The 16206-nt window shown below is 37.9% G+C and overlaps 2 protein-coding genes across 47 annotated transcripts in view; one reads left to right on the forward strand and one right to left on the reverse strand.

The window, feature by feature from the left end:
• The window catches only part of LOC126943623 (cytochrome b-c1 complex subunit Rieske, mitochondrial), a 1156760-nt gene that overhangs the window by 1007128 nt on the left and 133426 nt on the right, over positions 1-16206 (forward strand). The gene's annotated exons all lie outside the window — the stretch shown is intronic.
• Positions 1-16206, reverse strand: part of POP4 (POP4 homolog, ribonuclease P/MRP subunit) — a 619906-nt gene that overhangs the window by 246339 nt on the left and 357361 nt on the right. The window lies entirely within an intron of this gene.

The following is a 16206-nucleotide window of genomic DNA, read 5'->3' on the forward strand; positions in this document are numbered from 1 at the left end:
GCTTGCCATTCTTGTTGGCTGAGCACCTTATGGGAATAAAACAACAAGGTCTCTGATCTTAACGTGGCATAGGACTGCCAAAACTGATGCTATGCTGCCTTCTGGGGCTCTGATGGAGAAGTCACCTGCACCCACGCCACCATCTGAGACATAGCACATCCTGTGGCTAGAGCTAGTAAGAAGGAGTGGCTGTGATGTGGCCCAGGGCACGCAGGGGCAACCATGTTCCCCTGGTCTCTGTTAATGTCACTGGAGTCCATGATCAGTGGGACTGCCTTGTTTTGGGCCACCCTGGTTTTTGTTTGTTTGTTTGTTTGTTTGAGATGAAATCTCGCTCTTTTGCCCAGGTTGGAGTGCAGTGGTGCCATCTCAGCTCACTACAACCTCCGCCTCCCAGGTTCAAGCGATTCTCCTGCCTCAGCCTCCTGAGTAGTAGCTGGGATTATAGGCACAAGCCACCACACCTAGCTAATTCTTTTGTCTTTAGTAGAGACGGGGTTTCACCAAGCTGGTCTCCAACTCTTGATCTCAAGTGATCCTCCCTCCGTGGCCTCCCAAAGTGATGGGATTATAGGCATGAGCCACTGCGCCCGGCCAAGCCACCTTGTTTTTAGTCCCTTACCACTCACCAGCGTGCATGTTCTGTCCTCAAGGATAAACCTATTCTTCCTCTGCTATCTTTGCTTTCTAACCTCTCCAAACACCGGCAAATAAACCATGTGTGTCCGTTTCGAGCCCAAGCAAGATTTGTTTCTCCTTGTGCCAGTTGTCTTCCCTCTTTCGGTTTTGATACCATCTGCGAAGGACAAAATTCATCCTAGAAGGATCTTTAGAGTTTCTCTTGCATTCTCTCTGATCTGTGGCTCCTTGCAGCTCAGGGATTTATACCCCACTGTTCACATTTTCAACCAGTTAGGCAGGAATTTTCCTCAGAAAGCCTGGCTCAGTCAGGGACTGTGCATATTTAAAGACTGTAATTAAGGGACTGTCAGTCAGAATTCCCATTACAAGTGCTTGCTTTGAAGTTTATGACTTGGAGTCCTCAGCTCACAACGTGTTTGGAAATGTGACATTTGGATGCATGGTTCAGGAAGATTCTTACTTGCAAAAAAGAGGGGGCTTCATTTTAAAGTAGTGAACTGGGTGATTGCAAACTTAGCTGACACGTAGGCATTGAAGACAGCAGGATCCCCAGTCGATTAAAGCAGAAGGAGGAGTTGGGAGGCAGATCCCAGTTAGTGTAGCTGGGTCTGCTCTTGGGAGAAACGAGGTGGGTCCAAGGAGGCGAGGCACACCCTACACGCTCCAAAAATAACTTTTTCTGGTTTCTTTCATTCAACTACCATTTACTTATCTTTACACTTGATCTTAGGCAGGAGGCCAAGAAGCGACCATTTATTTATCTTTAATTTGAGAAATTGCAAAAGCACAGAAAAACACAAAAGGATATGACTCCATTTATTCAATAAAGACTTATTGAGAAAAAATATAGATTCTCATTTAATTCTATTAAGGACTGGGTTGCATACTTTCTACAATTCTGTAGTAATGCAAAGTAGTATAAACTTTAAATTTAGTTCTTATAATCTAATTATTCTATAATGACATGAACTTACTTTTACATGTGATGTTTACCTGGAGAAGAGTTCATGGAAACTACCAGTAGAGATTAATTTCTGATTTAAGCCATAGGCTTGCATCGTTTGTTTCCATTTGGGCTGGATGTGCCACTCCACCTCTGATTGGGACCCTGGCGACCCATCTGTTTCCTGAAAAACCCCCTCACACCTTTTCTTCCTGAACTCCAGACTTCGTCAGGTGAGAACAGAAGGGCAGGGTGGGCGTGAGTTTCTTTCTCTTTTCCACCTCCTGGGGCGTTGCATCTTTCTTCTTTATTCATGAAGAACACACAATTTGCTATTAATCACCTCACAGCAATTGAAGTCTATTCAATTTGACAAACAGGCACTGTGCTGCGAATGGGGCAAAAAGAGTGAATTCACACTGCATGGCTGAATCTCACAGATGCTGCACCGCGCAAATGAAGACAGACATGCAAGACCGTGTGCTGCCTCAGTCCGTGCCTGTGAAGCCCCGCAGTCGCCAACGCTGAGCTGTGGCGTCAGGAGAGTTCAGTGGCTGCCTCAGATGGGGCGTGAGGGCATTGACCTGGAAGGGGCACAGAAGAGCTTTCTGGGGTGATGGGGATGTTCTATATTTTGATGGCAGCTGTGGCTACGTGAGTATAATCCACGGGTGAACATTTCTTGAAACACACCAGACTATACACTTAAATGGTTGCACCTCAGTGCATGCAAATTAGGCCTCAATAAATTATTGTGTGGACTGAACTTTTAACAAAATGGGGATTGTTTCAGTTCCCCGAGGAACTGAAATCTCATGAAGTCATGCACACACTCGCACACACACACGTACATGCACGAACACACAGAACTTGGTGCTGCATGAGCACAGAGATGAACGAGATAATCAGTGCTCGGATCAGGTGAGGGTGAGCAAGGAGAGCTACTGTCAAATGTGAGATGGACAACGTGGGGAAGGGCATTTTAGATGGAGGGACGGCCTACGTCTATTCCACCATCAGTCATTCATTGCGTACCTGCTTTGCCCCAAGTCCTGAGGACACAGACAGCGTTGGAGAAGGAATATCCCTTCTCCTTCCAGAACAGTTCCCCACTCAGTGGAGGAGAATGACCTGCAATGGGTGAACTGCACACCAGTGGCACAGCATGAGCAAGGGGACAGAGGACTGGACGGACGTGCTCAGGTTTCCAGAGGAGAGAGTGACATGGTGGGCTGGAGCGCAGGGTTTGTGAGCAGTGCAGGATGCGGGGGGTGGTGGGGCCAGGTCTTACAAAAGTGTGTGTGCTGGACTAAGGGACTGGGGTTCCACCCTGAAGCCAAAAGAGGAGGGCAATTTCAGCATGAAGGTGGAAATGGAGGAGAGTGACATGCTCAAAGTCTTGGTTTAGAAAAATTGTCCCAGTGTTTCCACCCTGGGCTGTCTGGCTGTATGCACACCCTCCGTCAGCAGAGGGCGAGGAGATTGAACAGGAGATGGGGACACCAGTCAGGAGGCTGTTGCATGGTGAAAAATGGATCTCCCAGGGCTGGGACCAGCCTGTGACATGCCTTGTTTGATGGCTAATGAATAAACAGACAGAAAGTCATGTAGCCAGACACTGGAATATTATTTACCACCACCAACAAAAAGAAATAAAGTTCTGATATAGGCCGAAACAAAGATAGCTCCCAAAACACTACACTAAATGAAAGAGGCCAGTCACAAAAGACCATGTTTGGTATTATTCCATTTATATGAAACGTCCAGAAGAGGCAAATCTATAGAGACAGAAAATATTGTCTAGGCTGGTGGGAGACAGGAGAAAAATGAGGGGGTGACCACTAAGGGGCACACTATTTCTTACTGAGATGATATAAATGTTCTCAAAATTAGATTCTGGTGATGCGTGCACAACTCCATACTGTATACATAAATAAACGAATAATACAGAATCTAAATATAGGTGTTTCAAAGCAAAATGGGCCTTTTTCTAGCATTTAAAAATTACATCTCACAGAAAATTCAAACATTCAGTTTATCTTCAGGAGAAAAATGAGAGAGAAAGAGAATGAGAGAGAGGAAGAGAGAATGAGAGTGAGAATGAGACGAGACTGAGAGAGACAATGAGAGAGAAGAGTGAATGAAAGAATGATAAAGAGAGAATGAGAGAGAGCATGATAGAGGGAGAATGAGAAAGAATGAGAGGGAAAGAGAGAATGAGAGAGAGAGAGAGAAAGAGAGAGAGAGAGAGATGAAGATGTGACAACTCTGGCAACCCTACATCTGTGGCCACCCTCAGTGGAACTGGGTGTCAGCATGAGCCGTCTAGTTTACCACAGTCCCCAACACAGCCTACTCTTCACCCCAGGACTGGTTCCTGTGGCTGTTTGAAATTGTGACTCCCCAGTTAAAGCAAGCATAGAGAACAAAGATGTTCCGCATCAACATTTTGGTCCTACTATGGGCCTAGGACAGTGGGCATGCCTCTGTAAACAATCCTTGCACTTACAGGCATGAAGAAATAAAACTGGAACAAATGGAAGTTTATTTTCACAGAGCACCCACCTGAGAGATTTGAGCAGCTTTTCTACATTCCCAAAACCAAAGCCATTGTTTCTTATTTACCGGTCTCTGCACACAACAACCTGCAGTGCTTTTAACCCTGACAAGGTGTGTCCGAGCAAGGGCTTGGAATGCTCAGAGGGCTTGCTCCACCATCTGCCAGGAGGAAGTAGAGGTAGGAAGTGATTCTCCAGATGCAGAATTTGTCCTGTGGTCCCCTGAAGGCACAAGAATTCCTTTACAGACCTTCTCTGGTTGGAAGAAAAAGAGGAGGTTGCAGTGATTAAGGGAAGCGGAAGACACAAGTTAGGGAAGCTTGCTCATTAAGGCAGCACACAGTCTTTGAATGTTTACTATGTGCTAGGGCACCACGCGATTTTAAAATCCAACACGGTACCTAAACACGAGATGTCATATGGTCGTCCTCCCACTCAGGAGCACGTAACACTCTCATCTCCGTTCCTCTATCCCTCCTTTCTTTATCTTCCTTCCTTCTTTCTCCTTTCTTTCTCTCTTCCTGCCTCCCTTCTTTTCCTCCTTCCTTCCTCCTTTACTTCCCTCTCTCCATTCACTTATTCATTCAATATTTATTTAGTGCCCAACTGTGAGAGTTGCTAGAGACACAATAGGGGAAAAAATGTAAAAATCTTTGCCTTTGCCAAGCTTAAATTTTAGTGGGAAAACCACAGTAAGATAAAGAAGCACGTTATATAACATATTAGATGCTGCACATTGTTTAACATATTAGATGATGCGCGTTGTGTAATAGATTAAGTAGGACTGCCAGGTGAAATGTGGTGTGCATGTGTGGATTAATTTATTTCTATTTTACTATTTATGTGTTTATTTTTCAATTGATGTTTAGAGATATGTAGCCATTATGAAATGACTAAATTAAGCTAATTAACATGTTCATTACTTCAAATTTTTTTTTGTGATGAGAAAATTTAAAATCAACTTACTCTCTTAGCAATTATAGAGTACACAGTACATTGTTATGAACTATAATTACCTTGCTGTACAATAGATCTCCTGAATGTATTCCTCCTGTCTACTTGGAATTTTGTATCCTATGACCAAAGTCTTTCCATCTCCACTACCCCAGGGTCTGGTAACCACCATTCCATTCTCTGCTTCTTTAACATTTTAGATTCCACATGTAAGTGAGATCAGGTGGTATTTATCTTTCCATATCTGGCTTATTTTACTTAGCATATGTCCTCCAGGTCCTGCCATGTTGCTGCAAATGAGAGAATTTTATTCTTTTTTATGGCTGAATAATATTTAATTGTATATGTGCACCACATTTTCTTCACCCGTTCATCCATTGATGGACACTTGGGTTGATTCCATGTCTTGGCTGTTGTGAATAGTGCTGCCATGACAATAAGAGTACAGTTGTCTCTTCAATAAACTCACTTCAGATCTTTTGGGTAAATACCCATAAGTGGGATTTTTGGATCATGTGGCAGTTTCATTTGTAAAATTTTAAAGGAACATCATACAGTTTTCCATAAAGGCTGTACTAATTTACATTCCCACCAACAGTGTACAAGGGTTTACTTTTCTCTACATCTTCACCAACACTTGTTATAGCTTGTCTTTTTGATAATAGTCATTTTGACAGATGTGAGATGATAGCTCATTGTAGTTTTAATTTGCATTTTCCTGATGATTACTTAAGGTGAATATTTTTTCCAATACTTTTTTTTTTTTTTTTTTTTTTTTTTTGGAGACGGAGTCTCGCTAGCCCTGTTGCCAGGCTGGAGTGCCGTGGTGTGATCTTGGCTCACTGTAATCTCTGCCTCCCAGGTTCAAGTGATTCTCCTGCCTCAGTGCCCCCAGTAGCTGGGACTACAGGCGCACACCACCATGCTCAGCTAATTTCTATAGGCACGTGCCACCATGCCCAGCTAATTTTTGTATTTTTAGTAGAGACAGGGTTTTACCATGTTGGCCAGGATGGTCTCAATCTCTTGACCTTGTGATCCGCCCGCCTTGGCCTCCCAAAGTGCTGGGATTACAAGCACGAGCCACTGCGCCCAGCCCCCTTGCTCATTTTTAAATTGAATTGTTTTCTTGTTACTGGGTTGCTTGAGTTCCTTATACACTTTGAATATTAGCTCCTTATTGGGTGTATGGATTGCAAATATTTCTCCCAATCTGTAGCCTGCCTCTTCACATTGTTAATTGTTTCCTTCACTATGCAGAAATTTTTAAGTTTGATGTAATCTTATTTGTCTATTTTTGCTTTTTGGGCCAAATCTAAAAAATCATCACCAAGACTAATGTTATGTAGTTTTTCCCCTATATTTTCATTTTATAGTTTTACAGTTTTAAGTGTTACATTTAAGTGTTCAGTCCATTTTGAGTTGATTTACATATACAGTGTCAGAAAAGTGTCCAATTTAATTCTTTTGCATGTGGACTTACACTTTTCTTAGCACCATTTTCTGAAGAGACTATCCTTTTCCCATTTTGTATTCTTGGCACTTTTGTCAAAAATTAATTAATTGTACATGTATGGATTTATTTCTGGGCTATTTTGTTCCTTTGGTCAATGTCTTTATTTTTATGCCAGTACCCTGCTGTTTTAGTTATTATAGCTTTGTAGTATAATTTAAAATCATGTAGCGTAATGCCTCTAGCTTTGTTCTATTTGCTGATGATTGCTTTGGCTATTTGGGTTTTTCTGTTGTTTCATACAAAATTTTGGGATTATTTTTTCTATTCTGTGAAAAATGACAATGGTATTTTGATAGGATTGCATGGATTTGTAGATTACTTTGGGTATAATAGACATTTTTATGGTATTAATTCTTTCAATCCATGAATGCTGGATAGCTTTCTATTTATTTGTATTTTCTTTAATTTCTTTTATAAATGTTTTATTTTCAATGTAAAGGTCTTTGGCATATTTAGTTAAAATTATTTCTGAGCATTTTGTGTATGTGTGTGTGTGTATATGTGTGTGTGTGTGTATGTGTGTGTGTGTGTGTGTATTGTAAATAGGATTTCTCTCTTTTTGGATAATTCATTGTTAGTGTATAGAAATGCTACTGATTTCTTTTCCCCCTTTTTTTTTTTTTTTTTTTTTTTTTTTGAGACCAAGTCTTACTCTGTCACCCAGGCTGGAGTGCAGTGGTGCAATCTCTGCTTACTGCAACCTCCATCTCCCCAGTTCAAGCGATTCTTGTGCCTCAGCCTCCCAAGTAGCTGGGATTTCAGGCACATACCACCGCAACCAGCTAATTTTTGTATTTTTAGTAGAGATGGAGGGGGTCTCACTATGTTGCCCAGGCTGGTCTTGAACTCCTGATCTCAAGCAATCTGCCTCCCAAAGTGCTGGGATTACAGGTGTGAGACACCTGGCTGAAATGCTATTGATTTTTTTTTTTTTTCTGAGATGGCGTCTCCCCCTGCAGCCCAGGCTGGAGTGCAGTGGCACGATCTCAGCTTACTGCAACCTCTACCTCCTGGGTTCAAGTGATTCTCCTGCCTCAGCCTCCTGAGTAGCTGGGACTATAGGCGCGCACCACCACGCTTGGCAAATTTTTGTATATTTAGTAGAGACAGTGTTTCACCGTGTTAGGCAGGATGATCTCGATCTCTTGACCTCGTGATCTGCCCACCTCGGCCTCCCAAAATGCTGGAATTACAGGCATGAGCCACTGTGCCTGGCCAATGCTATTGATTTTTTAATGTTGAGTTTGTGTCCTGTAAGTTTACTGTATTTATTAGTTCTAAAAGGTTTTTGGTGGGGTCTTTAGGGTTTTGTATATATAAGATAATGTCATCAGCAAGTAGTGGCAATTATACTCTGTCTTTTCCTATTTGGATGCCTTTTGCTTCTTTCTCTTGCTCAATTGTCCTGATGAAAACTTCTAATACTAAGTCGAGTTGAAGTAGTGAAAGTGGGCATAATTCTCTTGTTCCAGATCTTAGAGGAAACGTTTTCAGTTTTTTAACATTGAGTATAATGTTAGCTGTGGGCTTGTCATATATAGCCTTTATTGTGCTGAGGCACATTACCTCTATACCTAATTTCTTGACAGTTTTTAATCATGAAAGAATGCTGAATTTTGTCAAATTCTTTTTATGCATCTATTGAGATGATCATATGGTTTTTGCCCTTCATTCTGTTAATATGGTGTATTACATTTATAGGTTTGCATATATTGAACCATCTTTGTAACAAAGGGATAAATCCCACTTGATCATGGTGAGTGATCATTTCAATGTGCTATTGAATTTGGTTTGCTAGTATTTCATTGATGGTTTTTGCATCTATGTTCATCAAGAATATTGGCCTGTACTTTCTTTGTAATGTCCTTGTCTGGATTTGGTGTCAGGGTTAAAAAGAGTTGAGAAATATTCACTCTTCTCTGTCTTTTTTTTTGGCGGGGGGGGGGGCAGGTAAGCAAAAAGACTGATATTAGTTCTTTTTTAAAATATATTTGGTAGAATTCATCCATGAAGTCATAAGGCTCTGGGCTTTTTTTCAAATGGGAGACTCTTTATTACTGATTTAATCTCCACTTATTATTGGTCTGTTGAGATTTTTTATTTCTTTATGATTCAGTTTTGGTAGGTTGTATGTGTCTAGAAATGTATCTGTTTTTTCTAAGTTATCCAATTTTTTGGCACATAGTTATTCATAGTAGTTTCTTATGTTTTTTTTTGTATTTCTGTGGTATCAGATATAATGTCTTCTCTTTCATTTCTGATTTTGTTTGAGTCTTCTCTCTTTTTTCTTAGTTAAGCTAGAGGTTTGTTGATTTTGTTAATTTTTCAAAAAACCAGTTCTTTCTTTTTTGATTGTGTGTAGATTTTTCTGTCTCTGTGTCATTTATTTCTGCTCAGATTTTTATTATTTTATTATTTCCGTTTTTATAATTTTGGGATTAGCTTTTCTTTCTCTAGTAATTTGGAGAGTAATACTAAGTTGTTTATTTAAAATCTTTCTTCTTTCTTGATATAGGCATTTTTTGCTGTTTCTTTCATAACTGCTTTTGCTGTATCCCGTAAGTTTTGGTATGTTGTGTATCTGTGTTCATTTGTCTCAAGATATTTTTAAATTTCTCTTTTAATATTTTCATTGACCAATTGATTATTCAGGAGCATGTTTATTTTTTGTGTATTTGCAAATTTTCCAAAATTCCTTCTGTTATTGATATCTAGTTTCATATTATTGTGGTCATAAAAATACTTCATATGATTTCATCTTCGTGAATATGCTAAGGGCTGTTTTTTTATCTAACATGTAATCTATTCTGGAGAATGTTTCATGTATGGCTTGAGAAAAATATTTGTTCTTTTGCTATTGAATACAATGTTCTTTATGTGCCTTTTAGGTCCATTGGTCAGAAGTGCTGTTCAAATCCAATGTTTTCTTTTTAATTTTCTGTCCAGATGATCTGTTCATTGTTGAAAGTGGATATTGAAATCTCCATTGTTGTATTGCCCTCTATCTTTTCTTTCAGATCCTTTACTATTTGTTTTATGTATTTGGTGCCCTAATATTTGGTGCTTATTTATTTACATTTTTGTATCCTTTTGCTGAATTGAATCCTTTATCATTATATAATGTTCTTTGTCTATTTTTACAGTTTTTGACTTAAAGTCTATTCTATCAGGTAGAAGTGTAGCTATCCCTGCTCTCTTTTGGTTCCATTTGCATAAAGTCTTTTTTTATCCCTTCATTTTCAGTCTATGTGAGATGAGTTCCTTTAGGCAGCATATAGTTGTGTCTCGTCTTTTAAAAATCCATTCGGTCACTCTGTGGAGAACTTAACCCATTTACATTCAAGGTAGTTATTAATAGATAAGGACTTACTACTATTTGCTTAATTGTTTTCTGGTTGTTTTATGATACTTTATTTCTTCCTCTCTTGCTATTTTTCTTTGTGGTTTGATAGTTTTCTGTAGTGGTATACTGTTAAGTCTTTCAATTTTTGTTTTGTGTTTCTACTAAATATTTTTTGTTTTGTGGTTACCATATGGCTTACATACAACATACTTAAAACAGCCTATTTCAAGCAGATAACAACTTAATATTGATTACATAAAACAACTTAACTTTGATTACAGAAAACAACTCTACACTTTTATTTCTCCCCCCTCATTTTGTTTCCAGTGTCAGAATTTACATTATTTTGTAATGTGTATCCCTTGTCTACTCATTTCAGCGATACTAATTATTAACTGTTTTGTCTTATAACCCTTGTACAAAGGATAAGATTGTTTTACACACCATAATTATAGCCCTTGAATATTCTGAATATGTCTCTTTTTTTATAGCATTGAATTTTGTGCTTTTGCATGTTATTAATTAGTGGTCATTTGTTTCAGCTAAAATAATTCCCTTTAGCAATTCCTGTAAGGAAGGTTTAGTGGTTATAAACTCCCTTAGCTTAGTTCATCTGGGAAAGTTTTTATTTCTCCCTCATTTTTGAAAGACAACTTTGCTAGGTAAAGTATTTTTGGTTTTCAGGTATTTTCCTTCATCATTTTGAATATATTATTCCATGTTTTCCTGACCTGCAGGGTTTCTAAGATATTTGCCAAGAGTTATACTGACACTCCTTCATATGCAACCTGATTCTTACCGTTTGCTGATCTCAAAACTTTCTGTCTTTGATTTTTGATAGATTGATTATACGTCTTGGTGAACTCCTTTTTGGGTTAAATTTGACTGGAGACCTCTACACTTTCTTGTGCTAGAATGTTGGGATCTATGCCCAATACTTTTTAAAAAAGTATTTGGCCATTGTTTTTTAAAAATATGCTTTCTGTCATTTTTTTTCTATTTTTTTTCTCCTATGAAAATCCTGTTATATAAAGGTTTGGTCTCTTGATGCTGTTCCATAATTCCTGTAGGCTTTCTTTATTCTTTTTCATTCTTTATTCTTTTTGATACTCTGACTGGATAATTTCAAATGTTTTGTCTCTGAGCTTACTGACTCTTTCTTCTGGTTGATTTCATCTGCTTTGAAGTTTTCTATTGAAATTTTCAGTCCAGGCATTTTATTCTTCATCCCTAGAATTTCTATTTTTTAAATTGTTTTTATTTATTTGTGAAAACTACTGCTTTGTGTATTGTTTTCTAAATTTTACTTAATTTTTTTATCTATACATTTTTGTTATTCATTGAACTTCTTTAAGATAATTATTCTAAATTATTTGCCAGTCATTTTATAGATCTCAATTTATTTAGGATTCATTATTGTATCCTTATTAGTACTTTTTGAAGGTGTCAATCAAAACTTCCTTGATTTTTCATAATCTTTGTGTGTTCTTTGGTGGGGCTAGATCTTCAATATTTAGTATAGACTATAATTCTGGAAGGAGCAGCTAGTGACAACCCCCGGCAGGCAGAGCTTGTTGTGGGTTCACTATTTGGCTGGGAAACTTTGCTCTAATGTTTGGTAGGGCTTCTATCTGGGTTCCCCTATCTGGAGAGATCATTGGCTGGGCTTTGCTATTAGTTGGAACTGTTTGCTGGGTACTGTAATAGCCTCTTGTCACGCTGGTTGCAGGATATATTCCCTTGTTGGGTGGTTCTGTTATTTGGAATTTGTTGCTGGACAAGTCTGCAAGCTGGGCTCTGAGGTTAGGTGAGGGTGCTGCTCAAGATGGGTGGGATCAGAGACTATGCTTTTCAGAAATGTACAGTTGAAGATTGCCTACCTATCTGGGCAAAGCAATGGGGCAGGCTTTTGATTGAGTTGAGCTGCTGTTTGATCTCCTGGGTTGAGCAGGTCTAGTCCCTACACTTCTCCAAAATGGGCAAAGGTGAACGTTTCACTGCCTGGGTGATATGGGCTTTTGGTTAAACTGAGTTCCTCTTTGGACTCTCAGGCCAACCAGATCTAGTTCCTTTGCTTCTCTAAAACGGGGAAAGATAGGCATCTCCTGGCCTGGGTGGGGGTTTTGGGGTTGGCATTGAGTTTGGGTATAAAGTCTAGCCATCTGGGCACTCAGGCCAGGTTAAACTTTCCACCATGCTTCTGAAAGTGACCACTTCAGCTTTGTGAGTGGGCTATGCAGTTGGCTGGTATCTTCAACTGGGTACCAAAGCTAGGAGAAACACAGAGTTATGATGGATATCTTCACACTGGTCACTGTGAACTCTGTTTCCTTTCTTTGTTTCTACCTGACCCTTGGAGGTCTAGCCATGCTGTTACCTCCAGTGAGGTAAGACCAGAGTGGTCTTCCTAGAAAGCGTTGAGGTGCCAGGGAAGCTGAATGACTGCCTCTAGTTCTTTGTTTCTCATGTAGATACCATGGGACCAGGGGGATTTTTGTCTTCTGACATTGTGCCCACTTGGGAGAGGGGAGTATATATCATTTGCTTAATATTTTCTCTCATTTGATGAGTTGTCTTTTTTATGTTCTTTGTAGTGTCATCCTTTGACACACCATTTTAAAAAATTTTAATGAAGTCTAATCTATTTTTTTTTCTTTGCTTGCTTGTGCTTTAATTTAGATGTCATATCTAAGAAACCATTGCCAAATCAAAGGTAACAAAGTTTGCAACTATGTTTCCTCCTAAGAATTTCATAGTTTTAGTTCTTATATGTAAGTTTGAGTTGATTTTTATATGGCATGCTGTAGGGGTCTAAACTCATTCTTTTCGTTTTGATATCTAGTTGTCCAAACACCATTTGTTAAAAAGACTATTCTTTGACAATTCTTTAAATTGTCTTGGCATCCTTGTTAAAAATCAGTTGACCACAAGTGTATGGGTTTATTTCTGGACTCTCAATTCTATTCATTTGATCTATATGTCAAACCATGCTGTCTTGATTAATCTAGCTTTGTGTTAAATTTTGAAAATGGGAATTGTGAGTGCTCCAACTTTGTTTTTCTTTTCAAGATTGTTTGACTATTTTGAATCCCTTGCCTTTTCATATAAATTTTAGGATTCAACTTCTTAAAAAAGCAGTTGTAGTTTTCATACAGATTACATTGAATTTGCAGATCAGCTTGGCGTGTTAACAATACAAGGTCTCATAATCCATGAACACAGGATGTCTTTCAATTTTTTAGGTCTTTAAATCTTTCAACAATGTTTTGTAGTTATCAGTGTATGAATCTTATATGTCTTCTGTTAAATTTGTTGCTAAGCATTTTTTTTTCTTTCTGATGCTGAGATAAATTGCATTGTTTTCTTAATTTCACTTCTCAATTGTTATATTGCTAGCACATAGAAATACAACTGATTTTTTTATATTCATCTCATACCCCATGTATTAGTCCTTTTTCACACTGCTATAAAAAACTACCTGAGACTGGGTAATTTATAAAGAGAAGAGGATTAATTAACTGTGAGTTAATTAGCCTGGATGGGGAGGCCTCAAGAAACTTAAAATCATGGCGTAAAGTGAAGGAGAAGCAAGAACCTTCTTCACAAAGCTGCAGGAGAGAGAAGGGGTGGGGGGAACTGCCAAACACTTTAAACCATCAGATCTCATGAGAACTCACTCACTATCAAAAAACAGCATGGGAGAAACCGTACCATGATCCAGTCACCTCCCATCAGGTCCTTCCCATGACACATGGGGATTACAATTCGAGATGAGATTTGGGTGAGGACACAAAGCCAAACCATATCACCCTGCAACCTTGCTAAATTCATATATTAACTCTAGTAGTTTTATTTGTGTGTATATGTGTGCATATTATTTAGGAACTCCATATCTATCTATCTATCTATCTATCTATCTATCTATCTATCTTATATATTTGTTAGATTCCATGTATATTTTAAATTATATGTAAGTGGTGTGTATATGTGTGTGTGTGTGTGTGTGTATGTGTATATATATATATATATATGGAATTCCTAAGGAATACACAAACACATACACACAAGTTATATATATAACATATATATGATTTATATATATAAAATATTCCCTAAATATATTCCCTATACATATTCCTTAGTTGTTCCCCCCCACACACCCATACACACACACACCACCTACAAATGGATATAATTTTAATTCTTCCTTTACAATATTTATGTTTTAAAATTTATTTTCTTGGCTAATTGCTAGAACTTCCAGTACAGTCTTAAATAACGTTTTATAGATGCCTTTCATTAGGTAGAGGAAGTTCCCTTTGTTTTATTTTGTTGAGTGTTTTTATTATTAAACAGTGTCGGATTTTGCCAAATGCTTTTTCTGTGTCTGTTGAGATAAACATGCAATTTTCCCCTTTATTCTATTAATATGTTGTATTACATTGATTGATTTTTCTATATTGAACTAACCTTATATTCCTGAGATAAATCCTACTTATCAATGGTGTGGGATCCTTTTAAAAATCTTGCCAGTAAAATACTTGCAAGATAAAATTAACTATTTTAACCATTTTTAAGTGTACGGTTCAGTGGTATTAACTATATTCATATTATTGTAGAATGATCACCACCATTCATCTCCAGGACTCTTCTCAACCCGTGAAACTGAAACTCTATACACATTAACCAATAACTCTCCATCTCCTTTACCTCCTTCCCCTGGAAACCACCATTCTACTTTCTATCTCCATAAGTTTGACTACTTCCTATAAGTAGAATAATACAGCATTTGTCTTTTTTGTACCTGGTATATTTTATTTAGGATAATTTCCTTAAGATTCATCCATGTGGTATATGTCAGAATTTCCTTTCTTTTTAAGGCTGAATAATATTCCACTGTATATGTATACCGCATTTTGTTTATTCATCTGTTGATGGACATTTGAGTTGTTACCGTGTTTTAGCTTTTATGAATAATGATGCTATAAACATGGGTGTATAAATATGTCTTAGAGATACTGCTTTCAATTCTTTTTTTTTTTTTTGAGACAGAGTCTCGCTCTGTTGCCCAGGCTGGAGTGCAGTGGCGCGATCTCGGCTCACTGCAAGCTCCGCCTCCAAAGTTCACGTCATTCTCTTGCCTCAGCCTCCCGAGTAGCTGGGACTACAGGTACCTGCCACCATGCCCGGCTAATTTTTTGCATTTTTAGTAGAGACGGGGTTTCACCATGTTAGCCAGGATGGTCTCGATCTCCTGACCTCATGATCCGCCCCCTCGGCCTCCCTCAATTCTTTTGAGTATATCCCCAGAAACAGAATTGTTGGGTGATATGGTAATTCTATTTTTAATTCCTTGAGGAACTGCTATACTCTTTTTAAGAGTAACTGTGCCATATTACATTCCCTCTAACAGTGCACAAATGTTCCTATTTCTCCACATCCTCACTAATGCTTTTTTTTTTTTTTTTTTTTGTAGTAGCCATCCTAATGGATATGAGGTGGTATCTCATTGTAATTTTGATTTACATTTCACTAATGATTAGTGATGGTGAGCCCTTTATCATGGGATTATTTGCCATTTATATATCTTCTTTGATAAAATACCTATTTAAGTCCTTTGCAGATGTTTGAATCAGGTTGATTTTTTGCTGTTGTGTTTTAGAAGTTCTCTATATACTGTGGCTATTAATCCCTTATCAAATATGTGATTTGCAAATTTTTTTTTCTATCTTGTGGATTGCCTTTCTACTTTGTTAATAGCATCTTTTGATGCATAATTTAAAAAATTTATGGAATCCAATTTATCTATTTTCCTTTTGTTGTGTCTTTGTTTTCATATCTAAGAAATCATTTCCAAATCTGATGTCAAGAAGCTTTTGCCGTGTGTTTTTTTCCTAACAATTTTATAGTTTTAAATGTTACATATAGGTCATAAATACATTATTAGTTAATTTTTATATTCAGTGTTAGGTAGGGCTATTGTAAATGGAATTATTTTCTTAATTTCTGTTTTGGATTGTTCATTGTTTGTGTATAGAAATGCAGCTAACTTTTGTGTATTCACTTTGTATCCTGTTACTTTACTAAATTCATTTATTAGTTCCTACTTATTAATGGTGTGGGATCCTTTTAAAAATCTCATCAGTAAAATACTTGTAAGATAAAATTAACTATTTTAACCATTTTTAAGTGTACAGTTCCGTGGTATTAACTATATTCTTATTGTTGTAGAATGATCACCACCATTCAT

This window comes from Macaca thibetana, chromosome 19 (assembly GCF_024542745.1).
Source record: "Macaca thibetana thibetana isolate TM-01 chromosome 19, ASM2454274v1, whole genome shotgun sequence".
In the NCBI taxonomy this organism is placed as follows: Eukaryota; Metazoa; Chordata; class Mammalia; order Primates; family Cercopithecidae; genus Macaca; species Macaca thibetana.